This window comes from Aulonocara stuartgranti (genome assembly GCF_965226115.1).
Source record: "Aulonocara stuartgranti genome assembly, chromosome: 20".
In the NCBI taxonomy this organism is placed as follows: domain Eukaryota; kingdom Metazoa; phylum Chordata; class Actinopteri; order Cichliformes; family Cichlidae; genus Aulonocara; species Aulonocara stuartgranti.
In genome coordinates this window covers 25,190,127-25,206,706 of record NC_138956.1, presented here as the reverse complement: position 1 = coordinate 25,206,706, position 16,580 = coordinate 25,190,127, and the positions used below count along the sequence as shown (strand labels likewise).

General features: G+C 40.3%; 1 protein-coding gene across 14 annotated transcripts in view; it reads left to right on the top strand.

The window, feature by feature from the left end:
• The window catches only part of LOC309697803 (prickle-like protein 2), a 52,100-nt gene that overhangs the window by 14,058 nt on the left and 21,462 nt on the right, over window positions 1–16,580 (top strand). For 9 of the 14 annotated variants that reach the window (XM_082519959.1, XM_082519970.1, XM_082519965.1 and 6 more), the window contains one exon: window positions 1,736–2,148. The exons of 4 other annotated variants lie outside the window; for them this stretch is intronic. The gene's annotated coding sequence lies outside the window, so the exon portion shown is untranslated. The remainder of the gene's footprint in view (window positions 1–1,735; window positions 2,149–16,580) is intronic. One more of the 14 variants, XM_082519971.1, reaches the window with a different exon arrangement.

The window sequence follows — 16,580 nt, the reverse complement described above, 5'->3', positions numbered from 1 at the left end:
GCTGTTAGGTGTTTCCTTGGCCTCATCTGCATTAATTCCAGTCAGGGAACTTCATCTCTCCATCTTGATTGTGCTGCTGGGGAATTTATTTTAATCGAATTGTATCACAAATAACATAGCTTGCTATGTGGTCCAGTTATTTGCGCTTCAGTTTGTGTGAGTAAAGTTCTAGTAGGTGAATTTGAACTTTTACTGCACAGTAACTAACATGTGCCCTTATCCGTGCATGGCCTGCACAGTTTATGTAGGCTAGCAGTAATTACTAACTTAATACTCCACACTCCAAAGTGATATCTTACTCTGAAGTCAAAATTTTGAAATATTAACTGTAAATTTCAACTTAGCTCTGCCTGGCAATTTATTTATTTTGACCGGTTTTGACCAATTAACCTAACCCCACTAACTGCGTGTCTTTAGGAAGCAAGAGAACCCGGAGAGAACCCACACAACACGGGGAGAACATGCAAACTCCACACAGAAAGGCATTTTCTGTGTGGATGGTGGCCAGATGGTGGAGTCAAACTCAGGACCTTCTTGCTGTGAGGCCACAGTGCTAATCGCCGCGCTGCACGATTTTAACAAATTAAAATTAAAATCTCCCTGATGTACCTTTAATCTTGAGTAGTAGGGGGATAAAAAAAAAGGTTCAAAGGTGCATATTTTGTTGACGTCTGCTTTACTTCCGTGCTGCTTGCTTCTGTCACAATAGTGTCATAACTCACACAGGAAATAACTTCCATGTGAAAGTTTGGGTTTTTTAAAGGGCATAGTCTCAATCTATCCTTGAGTTTGGTTTTTTGATTTTTGTATGTGGCCTTCTAAACTGGTTTTTCATCTTCTCAGCTCTTTGTTGGGAATGATAATTCAACCGGAATAACTTCATGTCAATCCAGGCCATTCTCCCACTGATTGTCACAAAACCTTGGCTATGCAGGAGCAGTAATTTAACTTCTGGAACCTTGAAAGCCCAAAATATCTCCTCCCACTGCTTACAAGGCTGCTGGATCAGTTCAGAGGCTGTTCAAAGCAGTAGTAGAACGGCAATTTTGTGCTTGGTTTTAGCCTTTTTTTCCTCACTTTACAAGGAAAGTTACCAGGGTCAGACCTTCTTTTACTCAGATGTGTCTGCAGCCTTGATTGAATGAATCATATGCCACAGTGACTCACATCTCACAAGTGATGCAGTTATGATCATTGTACCCTTTTATTATATTTCCAATCGTATATTATATTCATGCCGTATTTCTTTGTAAGCTACTAAAGGAGGTGATGGACTGCACATGTTTAGCGCATATATAACATGACAAGGACAAATATATTATTATATATTATTACAAAAATCAATAAATAAACTTTAGCGATTTTCTGTCATCATCCCCACTGAGAGCAAAGTATGCCAGACAATTCTCCATGTCATTTCCATCTTCTTAAAGCAGGAGTGCATAAATACTCCTGTTATTCTTATCGGAGGCTGTGTGCCACTGTGTGATTGGCTGATAGCTGATGACTCATTTCAACAGGCTGGTGTGGGGCTGGCAAAGGAGCGGAGGGTAGGTGGTGGTGAAAAGGGGGAGCAGGAGGTGGGAGTAAAGCTTTCTCCCACTGCGTGTACGCTTATGTGCAGTGCTGTTGTACAGCGCGCCGTTTCGCACAAAAGCACACAACATAAATACTTGCAAACGGAGTCAACTTCATCTATACACTTACTCACTGTGTTTTCTGCTCATCTCTTCAGCCGCGGTTGCCTGTAGCCATACTTGAGGAGAGACATAGAGCCGGAAGAGAGAGAGAGAGAGAGAGAGAGAGAGAGAGAGGAGGGAGAAAGAGAGAGTGAGAGAGAGGAGGGAGAAAGAGAGAGTGAGAGAGAGGAGGGAGACTTGTGTTGATCAGAGAGTCTGCAGCCCCCCAGCCTTCCCTCTGTTGCTGCTACAGTACGTGTGAAAGGAAGAGGGAGAGGCAGCAGAAGCAGATCTGCTGTTTGACTCTGAGACTCGGAGGGAAGAGCAGAGCGCTGTGAGCTGTGCAGTGCAGAGCAGAGCCAGTCAGTCTTCTGGTATGTGTCCAGTGTGAGCAACTCAGCCGAGTCCCTGCGCACTTCTGTCTGAGCTGCCTCGCACCCCAGGACTCTGAAACCAGCTACACAAACAGGTGAGTGTCAACAGAATCATGACAAAATACTCGACTCACTAAAGACTGCACTGGATGTATCCATGTGATTATCATTATTATTATTATGATTTCCACCAGTCTGTGTTTATTTTACTGTAATGTATGCATGTTACTATTTGAATATTGTAGTATATACAGGAATGATTTCACAAATGCCAAAAGTTCTTCTTAAGAAATGAGGTGTATCCACCTTTGGTTTTGTGCGCGTCGATGTGACAGGTGGGGGTGTTTTCACATATATGTTCGCGCAAACGTTAGTTTGTATGAAGGCTTGTTTACCTTCTCGCTGACAGGTGAGAAAGACCGCTGGGACTTGGGGAAAGCGTTGCCTCTGGAAGGAGTAAATGCATTTGATTTCATCCCTGTTTCCCCATGTGTCCATGTGTCCCTGCTAGAGAGAGTGGGTGGAGTGGAAACTGTTTCTGCCACTGCTCTCTCAGTGTAGTTTAGAAACAGGGGAGAAAAAACAAGATACCCCCCCCCCCCCAAAAAAAAAAACAACAACAACACAAGATGAAGACAGTTTCATCTCAGAAGCTGTGCTTTAGGCGGACTACAGTATTTGATGGAATGCAGATTGCGCCTCCGTTCCAGCCCGCAATTTGTCCGTGTGGACACAGTAGTTTATCAACAACTGTCGGGAATATCTGCAGGAGTTTACACTTCAGATTTACGCTGTTTTTCTTGAGCTTAGCGTGAGCCTTTCGTCTCAACTGCGCAAGAGAACGACTGCATCCATCCCTAATTATTGTAGCATTGGTAGAATGCGATCGCTGTAGTCTAAGACTGTAGCAATATTCTCGCTTTAACATCTAATCTGTTACATAATAAGGTTCTCAGCATACTGGCTTGGTTTCAAAAATAGAGCTGACATCAAATCAAAGATCTCTCTAATGGGCCAGATCATGCATGCCTTTTTTCTGTGGCGTTATATGCAGCAAACAGTCTGCTGTTAATTTGGAATAAGGTTTTTTTTTTGGCTCACATGTCCACTTTTCTCCTGTCTGTGTTAGTGTATCATATCAGTGCTGATTTCTTTATTTGTTTTGCCCTGATTGAGCCCAAACGTAATTATTTGTACTGTGTTGCAAAGCTGGATTCCTCTTTAGCACCTTCTCCTCCATATTGGTGTGTAACACTCGTCACTTGTACTGCATCCTGGGATGTAATTACGTGTAATGGCAGCTCATGAATGTTTACCGCAGGGAATCAGCAGGTTGGTCTAGAATTATTTTCTCCACTGCAGAACTTGCTGAATGGACTTTAGTTCTTTTGAAGTTTGTCTTTGAACTAAGCCTGAATCTGACCAACTTCAAGCCTGTATGATTTGCTTAAAGAGAGGACAGAGAAATACAATCCTTTGAATAAAAGCATATGGCTGAATGAGATTTCACAGAGACACATTGTCAGTGTTTAGATGGTTTAAACCCCTGAGCCATGACCGTGATCTGGGCTGCCATTGACAGCGAAAATTCCCCTCGGTGTTTGCTGCTGTTGTTTGCCTCCAACTGTCAATCTGTCACTGCTGTGATGTTGAAAAAACAGCCCAAGCTCCCCATTGACTGTGCCACCTCCTTTTTTCACCCAACCTCCAGTATATATGTACCGACATCCATCCATCCATCCATCCATCCATGTTTCTCCCACCAGGTTTGAAATTGTCTCTTCACTTTTACCATGCGCCTCCCTCCACCCCTCTCCGCTCTGGTCGCCACAGAAACGGCTGATTCAGGAAGGGTGGGCGGGTGTCTCAGAGCTCTTGCTGCTTTGCCCCATGCGGCGCTTTCACAGTACATTTCTGCTTCTGTGCTGCTTTTATGGCCCTGATATGCTGACAGTTCAGGTGGCTCAGTCAGATGTTATACAATTGTATCAGCTACACAAAGCCTGTTTGTTCACTTCCCTCAAAGGACATGTTCAGAATTTAGACTTGCATTGCCATTCATGTTCAGTTTTTATTCTAACAATGGATCACAAGGAAGCCTCTTGATTGCCCGCTGACAAATCACTAGTGGTGGCAGATTTCTTTTTTAATGGTTTGTTTTTTAAATTTGTGCAGACATTATTTGTGGTTATGAAGTGAGCGGCTGTCTTTTTATGGTCTTCTAATTAAGTGATCCAGGGAGATAACAGATCTGTTTTATGTGGCACCTGGGTCAGAATCAGAGTCACACTGTGTGTGTTTAGAGACTATACTGAGGTGATTAATAATGTAATATACCATGACTGAGGCGTTAAATAATAGATATTCTATGACCTTTCTCTTACATAAGGTTGATAAAATAGAATAAGAGTGATGGAGTGAAGGATTGCCATGAGTAGGTAGATCTGCAGACTTTTTATTTTTTGGTATGAATTACTTATTTATTTAATTTACACATGTATTGCAGTTGACCTCCCACTCAAACACCAAATAAAAGATTAGCTCCTGTAATTGCAGGCGTATTAAACAGAAGTGTTTTTTTTGTTTTGTGTTGTGGTTTTAACCATTTTTGTTGCATTTTTCCAGATAGCTCTGGTTGCCATGGTGATAATTTGTACAGTAGCTTAAAAACGCCACCCTTTGGAAAAGGCTTCCAAACAGGAAATGAAACTAGTGTTTTTACTGCAGTCAATTCCAAGCAGGACCCCATGAGTTCATCCTGCTGTGCCTGATTAAATTAAAATGGGAATTGTATTCACTTAGGAGATAATGGTGGAGAGAAGCTTCGTGAAAATCGAGCTTTTGATGCTTTTATGTTCGCTGTACAAGCATATTATTGATTACCGAGTCACAGCCTTTCTGTGGCATATCGCTGACGATGTAGCTACTGAGGGAAAAAAAAGTTATTTGCCGTTCATCTTATTTTGCTTTTCAAAATGCAAGAAGAGCACAGTGTAGCCATCTATTTAGTCATTAATTTGTGATTTATAGCACTATTTGGTCGGGTTCTGTTTTTTATTTTCTTCTTTTAGAGCTACAAAATTCATGCAGGTTAAAGTGTTTTTTCCACCCTGCAGTGTTCAGCTATTACAGTCAGTGGTGACGCAGCCCGAGACTCATACAGCACACTGCAGAGCCGTCACGAGACACAGCCAGAACAAAGAGCGCACACTGTCATCTAAGAGAAGAACTCAACACAGAAGCAGCCTGTTGAGGCACCAAAGTGTGACATACAATACAGCAGGACACCATGTGCTGAGACCTAACTGACTCATTCGGCTACCTTGTGGCACTAAAGGTCTCAGGTGGGACCTTGTTAGTTCACTGTTGAATATATTGCTCTTCCTTATTCTCATAAACATGAAAACAAATGGGCACGCAGAAGTTCACAGATGAAACAGTGGTACCAGGCACTTTAATCATGTGTGTCTCCACCCTGATTCCCCAAGCGCATAGCTACAGATTTGCAAAAGCAAAAGCAAACAATCGTGGAAATATTTATTACCAAATAACTCAAATATCTTGAAAAGAAACACAAGTACAGTAAAATTGATTATTATGGGGTGTTTTTTGCTGTGTACAGACAAGTTTATGAATACAGTGAATTACCACAAAAAATGTGGACCAACTTAGTCCAAGAACCCACTACCACACATAACAGTGATGCTTCAAATGTTCCCTACAACATACAAAACCAGTGAGTGAACATGAGAAGGAAGTGAGTCCTGAATGCCTTCTGAAGGCAAAGCTTAAAAAGCTGGTTTTACTTCAAAGGTCACATGGCTTTTTAAAGTCACCACAGCCAAGACAACTTGCTTGAGTACAAACCAAACATCAGAATGGGGAAGAAAGGTGATTTAAGTGACAGAAGAACATCTGTGAACACATTTGAATGTGGCATGGTTGTAGGTGCCAGACAGGCTGGCTAAGGATTTCAAAAACTGCTGATCTGCTGAGACCATCTCTGAGTTTTAATGAGCTGCAATTCTCTGGGTGAAAATGTTTTGTTGATGCTAGACGTCAGAGGAGAATGGCTAGACTGCTTGAATCTAATAGGAAGGCAACGGATCACCGCTATGGTATGCAGAAGTGCATCTATCAATGCATAATACTTCAAACATTGAACAAGATTGGCTCACAGAAGATCACACAGCCTGTCAGCTAAGAACAAGAAACCCAGGCTACAGTTCACACGGGTTCACCAATGCTGGTGGACAGCAGATGGATAAAAAACACCTGAGTCTTAATTTTTGCAGCAACATTCAATGGTAGGACCAGAATCCATTTTACTTTGTATCAGTGGTTCAGGCTGGTGGTGTTGTAACGGTGTGGGAGATATTTTCTTGGCACATTGTGAGCCCATTAGTCCAAATAAGGATTACTTAAATAGCACAGCTTACCAAAGTATTGATGCTGACCATATCTATCCTTTATGACTGCAGACTGCCCATTTTCTGATGGCTGCTTCCAGCAGGATAAAAAAACATGTTAGAAAGCATAGATCACCTCAAACTGGTTTCTTGATTTCAAATGACCCGCACAGTCACCAGATCTCGATCCAGGAACGCACTTTTGGGATGTTGTTGAACCGGAGATTCTCATCATGGATGTGCAACTGTATGATGCTATCATGTCATCATCACGTTAAATCTATGATGAGAAAAATTAACTCAGTTCTGAAGCCAAAAGAGGTTTCGACTTGTATGAGGAACGTTTACCAAATGAAGTGTCTAGTAAGTCTATATGTCCGTGTAGGAAGATTATACTCCTTTGCTTTCATGAGTAGGTTAACTATTATTGGAGATTCTGTGTTGTAATTTCAGGAGCAGGACCACGCCTCCAAACACGCTCCTTTCGGCTGTCATCTATATAAGTTCCCCCAGTTCTGCAAGCTGATCATTCTCGTTTACGTGCCCCACCCTCCCTCCCTCCTTGTTCTCCATTCTTCAACTTCTTCACTTCTATTTAGTACATGGGGATCTGCCAGGCCTGGGAGCTGTCGCCAGTCCCCTTCAAGGCCTTCCCCAAACCGCAGCTCACTTCATGTCACTTTTACCTACTAAAACGCTGTCAAACCTAAAATGAGTGTTGCTTTTTTAATTGTAGTAGCTTTACTTTTACTACATACAGCTTTTACCAAGACTTATTTATTTTTTGATAGGTTTCCCACCACCTTTTTACCTGGTCTGTCTTTTTGAAAGACAGGCTGCCTGATGAGATAGGAGACTCAGTGGATGTTGATGTTCACAGAAAACATTGTGGTCTGCAGTGAGATTAGGGAATGGGTGGAACAGAGCCGGGGAAAGTGGAGGTATGCTCTGGAGAAAGGAGTAAGTCAGTAGAAGCAAGAGAGAATACATGGATGTGAAAGAGAGGCATAACACTGAAGATGCAGGAGTAGAGGAAGTGAAAATAGTTTAAATACTTGGGATCAACCATCCAAAGCAACAGACAAAAGAGTTAAAGAAGCAAGTTCATGGACCAACTCCACCCTACCTGACCCACCTGATCTGTGACAGAAGGATAGCAGCAAGAGAGGAAGATGCTAAGATCTTCATTTGAAGTGAACAAAGGGAAACAGGGTTAGAAATTAGTATGTCAGAGGGACAGCTTAGGTTGAGCCGTTTGGAAACAAAGTTAGAGAGGCACGGCTGAGATGGTATGAGCATATGCAGAGGAGGCATAGTGAATATACCGAACAAAAGGTGTTGAAGGTGGAGCTGGGAGACCACAGAGAAAGTGGGTGGGTGGGTGGGTGTAGAGAAAGAAGACGTACAGAGGGTTGGCGTGACAGAGGAGGATTCTAGGGATAGGGTGAGATTGCGATAGATGATTTGCTGCGGTGACCCCTAAAGGGAGTAGCCAAATAAAGCCAAAGAAGAAGCTTAATAAAAATGTAGTAGAACATCCAAAAGATGATCTTAGAAAAAGAAAATAGAAGGTAGGTTTCAATACCTGACTGCTAAAAGGAGAATACACAGTAAGGAAATCATGTGAATCATGTTCCTTATAATGTCTGACTTAGAGAAAAAAGTGATTTTATTTCCATGTGGAATGAAAGGTGAATATTTACCCTCAAACTAGTCGTTAATCAAGCTCCTCTTCAAGTGCACCTTCGATGATTCCCTGTGGTTGCCTGCTGTCTGATGACTAATGTTCTCCCAAGCTTCATATTACAGCACTTTAATTGGTTTGAATAAACCAATCATTAACTTGCTCATTAAAGCTTATTGTAGCGCTGAGACCATTGTGAATTGATCAGACCAAACTTCTGTAATTGTTCCCAAAGCTTCATCGTGGTCCTGTTTGCCCTAGTTACTCAACACCAACATCCTGACTCACTGGTTCTTTAAAGATTCCTTAGCACTTAGTGTCAGTATGCTCCTGCACCAGCTTCGCTCATCTGGCCAAAGCTTCCCATCTGGACCCACTCTTCCTGCCATCTGCTCTTCTGTTTTGCTATTGGCCATTTGTGATGCTTCTAGTTCAAACAGCCCCCGCATACTTTTACTGGACGAAAAGAAGTAAGAAGATGGAAGAAGTAAGGAACAGACAAGGAGGACAGAGAGGCAGAAAGATTTGTACAGCTTGGGGTTTAAGCTCGATTCACCACTATGTGTTTCTTCAGTGCGGCGCCACTTTGCATCTCAGCAGTTTCCATCCAGTCAGTGTGTATCCTGCAAAATGCTGACTGGCATACAATAGGGATCACTAAGAGAACAACTCGCAGTTTGTGCTTAGTCAGAGAAAGGCTGTTTCCCTGAAATTAATAGTTACAGAGAGAATAAGGGACAAACAGAGGCTGCAGTCGTAGTGCAGGTGTATGGATTACTGCCCGGGGAGAGTGACAGCATGATGTAAATGCTGCCGCCGGTGTTACTGTTGTAGATGGTGGTGCAAGTTTGACCTGACTAACTGATGGATATGAGAAACGTTAACTCGAGGGGAATCATCTGTGGTTATGCTGTGGCCTGAGGTTTAATACTCACTCTATACTCATATTAATGGCATCATCATTGGTCTTCTGAAATAGCATTTTTATGTTTATGAAAATGCCTTTGAACACACACGGACCCATGGAGCACATTTTAACATCCAAAATATCTCAAATGGTCATAAAATGCCAGTGAAAGCATATTCAATCAGCCTGGGTGAGAAGTCTATGCACTCATGGCTCTATGATGGTAAACGACATGGATATTTAAAGTACTTCATGCTTAGCTTAAAGTTTCTTAAAGTTAATTAATTTTACGATATTTAAAAGTGAATATCGCAAATGCCACAAAATTACATCTTTATTTTAAGCACTATTTGAAGAACTAAACATGACTTATATACACAACAAATGACTTAAGTGTCTTAGAAATGTAATTTGATTGAGTTGAACAGTATAAAAATATATGTTGATATGATGTGATGAGCCAGGGCCCATATAACAGAGATATTTAGTCAAAGTCAAAGTAAACTATATTGTCATCTCTGCTATATACAGTACAGTATATAGAGAGATGAGATGATGAGGCTCCAGTTCCATTCAGTGCAAAAAACAACAATAAATATAAGAAGAGTAAGAAATAAATATATACTTGAAGACTAAGGTAAATATAAAAGGAATAAATATACACTTTAAAATTAAGGTAAAAAAAATATCAATAACAGTCTAAATGTACAATTTACAGTTGAATGATTTAATGTGACCTTGAAGTGGTTTAAAATGACCAGCGTTGCAGCTTTACAGTATGACACTGAAGTCATGTTTTAAAATATGCTGAAGTTTGAACTGAGCATAAAAATTGGAAATAAAGGTGATTTAAAGGAATTTCAATGTAGACAAAAGAGAAATTATCCAACGAGCAGCAGATTTCTTGGAGAAAATGTCTTTTTGATATAAAAAATCAGGGGAGAATGGTCAGACAGTAACTCACAATAACCACTTGTTACAACCGAGGTATGCAGAAGAGCATCTCTGAATGCACAACACATCAAACCTTAAAGCTAATTGGCTATTGCAGCAGAAGACCGTAGCCTATTTGCTATGGTCTTCTGCTGTAGTAAATCGGTTACAGCAATTTGCTGTATTTCTGACAGCTAATAACAGGAAAATGAGGCTAGAGTTTGCACAGACTCACTAAAATCAGACAACAGAAGGCCACAAAGCTATTTCTTGGTCTGATGACTTTTGATTAATGATGTGAAATTCAGATGGTGGGTTCACAGTTTAGCATAAACAACATAAAGGCATGGGCCCATCCTGCATTGTATTAGTGGTTCCAACTACAACCACTACAGTGGTTCAAGTGGTGTAATAGTGTTAGGGATATTTTCTTGGCACACTTTAGCCCCCTTGATGTCAAATGAACATTGTTTAAATGCCACGGCCTTCATGAGTATTCCTTTAAGATCTTCTACGGCTAATTCCAACAGGACAATGTGCCATGCCACAAAGCTCACATCATCTCAGTCTGGTTTCTTGAACATGAACAGTCACCTGATCGCAGTCCAGTACAGCACCTTTCTAGGGATGTTGTGCATCAGGAGAATCATATCATGAATGTGCAGCCAACAACACTGTGTAATCCTTTCATGTAATTATGGACCAAAATCTTTGAAGAATGTTTCCGGCACCTTGTTAAATTTGTGCCATTAGGAATTAAGGCAGTTCTGTCTAACTTGGTAATGGCAAGATGAAAGATAACTTCAAACATAATTTCTACATTCACAAATTGAACCATTAAATAAATGTTAATATATAAACAGTGAATTATCTGAAATAAATAAAATTATATAAAATATTTTCATTAAATTTTTGGATCTTGATATTAATTCAGTCTTAGTTTTTTTTTGCTTTTGCTTGACTTCATTTTAAATAATGCATACTAGATTTTTAAAAAATGCATAGGATGCGGTTCTTGCTCCAAGGTCTTCTGTGCTCTTTGTCAGTACCCAAAGGCATTTTTTTTTACTGATTGGCAGTTCTCACTTGATACCCAGGTTGCAGAGAAGGGAGAAAAATGCATAAAAAGCAGACAGAAATCCCATCACCCAAACACCCTCGATCTAAATCCAGAGACCTTTGCTATTCTATGTCACCTCCCCATTCCATGAATTTTAGCTGTCGTCTTAAGAAAATATCTAAATTCAGACTTTTCCTCTTATTTTATCTTTTTCACTTTCCCATTTCTCTCCTCAAATCTCATCTCATGAACTCATATTATACCCCCTTCAACTCCAATACGATTTAGATTGTATAAAAACAGTGTGAACCATATTTCTTCTTATATTTGCATTTTCACTCTATGATTTGGGAAGTTTGGCCAATAAAGTGATCTCTTCTCTCTTCTGTTGGCTGAAGGAGGGTTTCTCAGGAGGTTTAGGATTCAGTTTCATTCAGACAATTTCAACCAGGAGAAGGTGATTATATTGTAGCTGAGTTTTGATTATAGTTGCCAGTTTAGGGTAGCTAAACTGTCCCAATAGTCACACCACAGCTCTGCAAGGCTGTACTTCTGTTTTTTTTTTTTTAATAGAGATGCTATGAGATAAATCCTAATGTCAGGTAAAAGCATTTTTAGCATGTTCACAGTCCTATTCTAACACATGCATAATGCCAAGAAATTTTGACTTCCCCATGGTTGCTAGAAGTGAATAAAATTCATCCTGAGCGGAACAGGGCATGTCTGTATCAAATATCGTGGCAATCCATCCAATAGACATGTTTTATGCAGCCCAGGGGTTCATCAGAGGCATTGGGAAAGCCCTTTTAGAGACTAAATGGATATCCACAAATCATGTTGTGCAGGTAAATGTAAAACTATACTGAAATCAAACACCTTTCATTTTTGTGAAGCTGCAGGATAATTACTTCACAGATAAAATCTTTGGTTTCCTACTATGAGCTCTGCATCAATGTGGACAGCTTTGACAACACGAGAACATAATGCGGGCAAAGTTGTTAGCTATTATGCCTCCCTTTGTAAAAACCACTCAAACTCAAATACTTCTGACCAACAAATCTGCTCCAAAGCTGCAGCACCTGCCTCTCATCAACCCCCTCATCAAGCAAAATAAGATCACTGTTAATCCACTTGTCTCAGCCCAACAGTGCTTTCTCTGCAGGCTCAACCATTCCCTCTGGGACTCCTGGAAGCCAAGAAGAGTATAGAAAGGTGCTCACAGCCTACACGCTCACTTTCTTTTTCCATCTTTTTATTAACGCCTTCATTTAGGTTTTTAACTTAATGCAGTTAGTGGACAAGTGGTATTCACTTAAAATACGTAGAAGTACTTAAAAGTACTTAAAATATTACCTTATTTGAGTATTTATATTTTCTACTTGGCTATGATACATTTTTAAGATTAAATTAAGGTTTTCCTTGCATTTTGCATATTTTTGCTTTTGCTAAAAATAATAATTACATTAAATTAAATGTGTTATTTGTTAGCAGGTCTACAGATGCAATAATGCTATACTAAAACTTAAATAGAATTTCTGAAACTGTATTTCCATATTGGAACAACAATGATTGCATCTCTGATTTGGCCATTATAATGAGAAATGAAGGATTTTGAATACTGATGACTTTTACCGAAGTAAATGTCAGAGTACCTGTAAAAAAACAAAAAAACAAGCGCTTTCTATTTTTGAATCAAACTTTATTTGGTGTTATTTGGTCAAAAACTAATCGTACCTCATCATTTTGGACTTCATTTATATTTATTTACTTGCTGTCCCCCGCTAACGCCCCCAAATGTTTCTCTGACTCCTTCTGCTTGTGTTGATCCCTGATGGCAGCTGCTAATGCTGGCCCTCTCATCTGGCAGGGGAGATCACAAAGGTGGAGGAGTTACGGGAGTTATTTTGGCTGCAAAGTCCTCCAGAGCACCATCAGGGGAGATCCAGTAACGAGGAAGTAATTGAATTTGAGGTTTCGGCTAATGATTTTTCCAACAGCAGGATGCTCCCCCATTCTCAGGGCTCGCAGCGTCATGCATGGTCTCCGCAGAGCGTTGCTCAGGCAAGCCCTAAATCATCCATTAATGACTTTAGAGAAGCTAAGTACCTCTTACTCTTTTAACAGACATGATTTAATGGCACTTGTTAATCCAACAACATACAGAGCTTTCCATTTTGCGTCGCTTTATAGGCTTCGCTGAACAGATGTTGTAGTAGATTTATTGCCTTTGGACAAGAGCAGTACTGTTAAAAGCCAATTAGACTGTAAAAATCTCAACCAGATCAGGATGTTTTATTATACCTTTGCATTTCAATTTGTTTGTTTTCTGGCTTGGATCGTTGTGTCTGTAAGGGAATTTGTTTAACCAGTCTGCTAATTTCTACCTTTTGCTCCACACCTATGGATTTCTAATGATCTTTTAGCAGAAGAGTGAGTTGCTCACTTTGTATAACTTTGCAGTTGTAGTTATCATTTTGACACCTCAGATTACAAGGTTACATTAATAGTCAGCTTTCACATCTGTAAGAGTATATCAGTGGCAAGATAAGTGTAACAAATTTCCCACGTGTGGGACTAATAAAGGTTATCTTATCTTATCTTATCTTATCTTAATGTAGTCTAAGTACAAACTCTGTTAGACATCATTCTTTCACCAGACAGATTGACAGATTTAAAGCTCTTAAATCTGAAACTTGGCAACTTCGAGGCTGATTGGGCTCCATTTGTAGTTCAGTCAGGAACGGAGACTTCTCCCCTTGGACCCCTTGTCTCCTCACCTCTGTTGGTATCATTTTTATCCTTTTTATCCTACCCTGCATAATCTCCATCTCACTGTCTGCCTTTTCTTACACCAAACCTTATTCAGTTATCTACCCTCTATTAAGGTGCTTGATATATTTATTTTTCTTTCCGTCTGGGAAGCCGCTCTTATCACAAAATGAGGTATCATAATTGTTCCTCTTATTTCACCCTTTGTAAGCCCAACGGTTGCTCTCTCTCACACACACCAACACGCGCACTCACTATATTTGTCCCCGGTGCTATAACCCATTTAAGTCCGACGTCTTGTCACTGCCCTTCAGCTGCAGAATCCCGGCTAATGGCCACCAGGTTTTTCTCATTAGTTAATTATGTTTTGTGATAATGTCTACAGCTTTGAGCTGCTAGCTGAATGGCTTTTAGGCTAATGGTAACTGATCGCCTCGGTACACGGATCAAGATTGGCCTGCTTTTTTATTATTCAAGCAATGTCACAGCCATCTTTTATTCTTCATTTAGCCACACAGACTAGCTGGTGTTGGTCTTATTGTGCTGCATCATATCGCTTGTGACTAAAGGTCATAAGTTAATAAAAAAAAAGGCTCTATCAGAAATAATGGTAGCCACTGCTGGTCTATATGTAGTCATATTTTTTTTTTCTCTCAGCAAGTTTTTCATTCATGCGAGGGTTAACAGATTTGCATTTTCACTGGGAACACCTGTAGCACCGTTAGACCATCTCACCCCGGTTTTGTCTGGCTCTACTGAGAGCTAATAAATTTGTCTCATCTTGTTGTGTGCTTCTTTTGTCCTGTCACAGTCAACTTGCATTTTTTGTTTGCTGGCGTGAGTCATTACATGAGGTCCATTGTTGAGTCGCTCCACAAAGCATGGGTTTTGGGAAAGTGCTACAGCAATGACAGAGGGTGTCAAATGAATCATGCCTCTATTGGCTACTTTCTCCAATCTTTTGATTTTGGGTAATTTATATATTCAGTTCTGTGTTTCCTTTGTGTAAAACCCGGGTCCAGCGGGGAGCAAATGTTGCTAGTGCACATTGCTATCTGCACAGAGGTCTCTGTTGCTTGCTTTTTGTTTACAGCAAAAATGATGCATCTACTACTACCTCAGTGGACCACCAACTATTTGCTAGAAAGCTGTGTGAAAAGATGTGATTTATTCTCCGTTGTACCACTTATACTTAACTAATCACGGCTGCACTGGGAAGGTGATCCAAAACGTTGCAAAGCACTCACACAACTAAGCCCTGGTCTGAACATGAAAAGACGACTCTTCGTATGGACAGCACTTTACACATGCACTGTGAGAAGTAAATCCTTCCCATATGGCAGCATCCACACATTCATCAGCCCTTCTGCGTCGGTTTAAAAAAAAACATTGCGGCTAGTTCGCTGCCAGTAAAAGGGAGATTATGGAAATATATTGAGATTTTTAACATTATTTCTGGAGGGAGCGATGAGATTGTGAAATTCATAGAGTGCCGTAGCATCATAACCAACCAGTTTCAGAAAAAGAAAAGGGTTTTCTTTCTTGGCCTTAAACATATTTCATCTTATATAATTCATCCCTTTAGGGGTGCACATATACTGGTGTTTCATATGTGTGCAATTGTCAGCGCCGGTCGTAACCCAATGAGCATAGCTGTAGGTTGTATAATAACACTGGGTAATTACACAGGAAAGAAGTAACACGATGAAATTGCTTTTTTTAAGGGAACTACAATTAAATCAGTATACCCCTATGTCAAGTTCCTCTCTGAGTTGTGTTTAATCTGCAGTGTTGCACCGTTTTATCTGAACTTATTGTTAAAGCCAATAAAGCTGCTGTCCAAATGTGCCCCATTTCATTTAGCTCTGGCACATTTACTGCCCTCCCAACAAAATAAATGACAGCGTCAGTCATTTGAGGGAGAAAAACATTACCAAAAACCAAAACTGAAAAAGAACTCTAGAAGGAATAGAGACAGGTGCAAAGGAGTGAAACTCTGCAAAGGGAAGGGGTTGAGGAGAGGAGATTGGCAGAGAAAAAATAAAAGGAGAAAAAAAATAATAAAAAAATAAAAAAAAATAAAAAATAAAAGTTTAACAAAGGTGACCAGCCCTAACTGCATTATCTTAATTGTAACCAAACCAATTATCTGAACTCTAATTTAAACAAAAAAAACCCAAGAAAACTTGCTTATTTGAGAAGCAACAACATTTGTTTTCTTCATGGAAACTTTGCACATCGCTTTGTTTACAGTCAGTGGGAGAAAGGACAATTGTTTCAGTCATACATGCACCTAGTTTGTAAATCGTTACGTAAATCAGAACTTACATAATAGCCAATATAACATTACTCCCCACCTTAGGTTTAACCGCAAAATTACATACTGCCTTGACTCAACAATAAAACACAGCAGTGACTTCCTCATTGCTCTGACCCTGGAATCCTTTGTAGTAATGGAGCAATCCGGCAAAACAACAAGCAATTTAAAGGGGTTCGAGCCCTATTCCCTCACAGCATCAAGACGGCTCTGGGATCTGGCCGACCTCTGATGCTCCGCTGAAGCTCTCCGTGCTTTTGTGGCTAAAATGTTGTTGTATCACAGGAAAATGGCCCAGCTATGTGTGTTCATCTTCTCTCTGCCATGATTTTTCATGTGAAGAGACCAGTGGGAGGATGTGTAAAAGTGCATAGCAACAGACTCTTTCTCTCGTGTTCTCTCGCTCTCTCTCGTTCTCACATACTCGCACAGGCACATTAACACACAC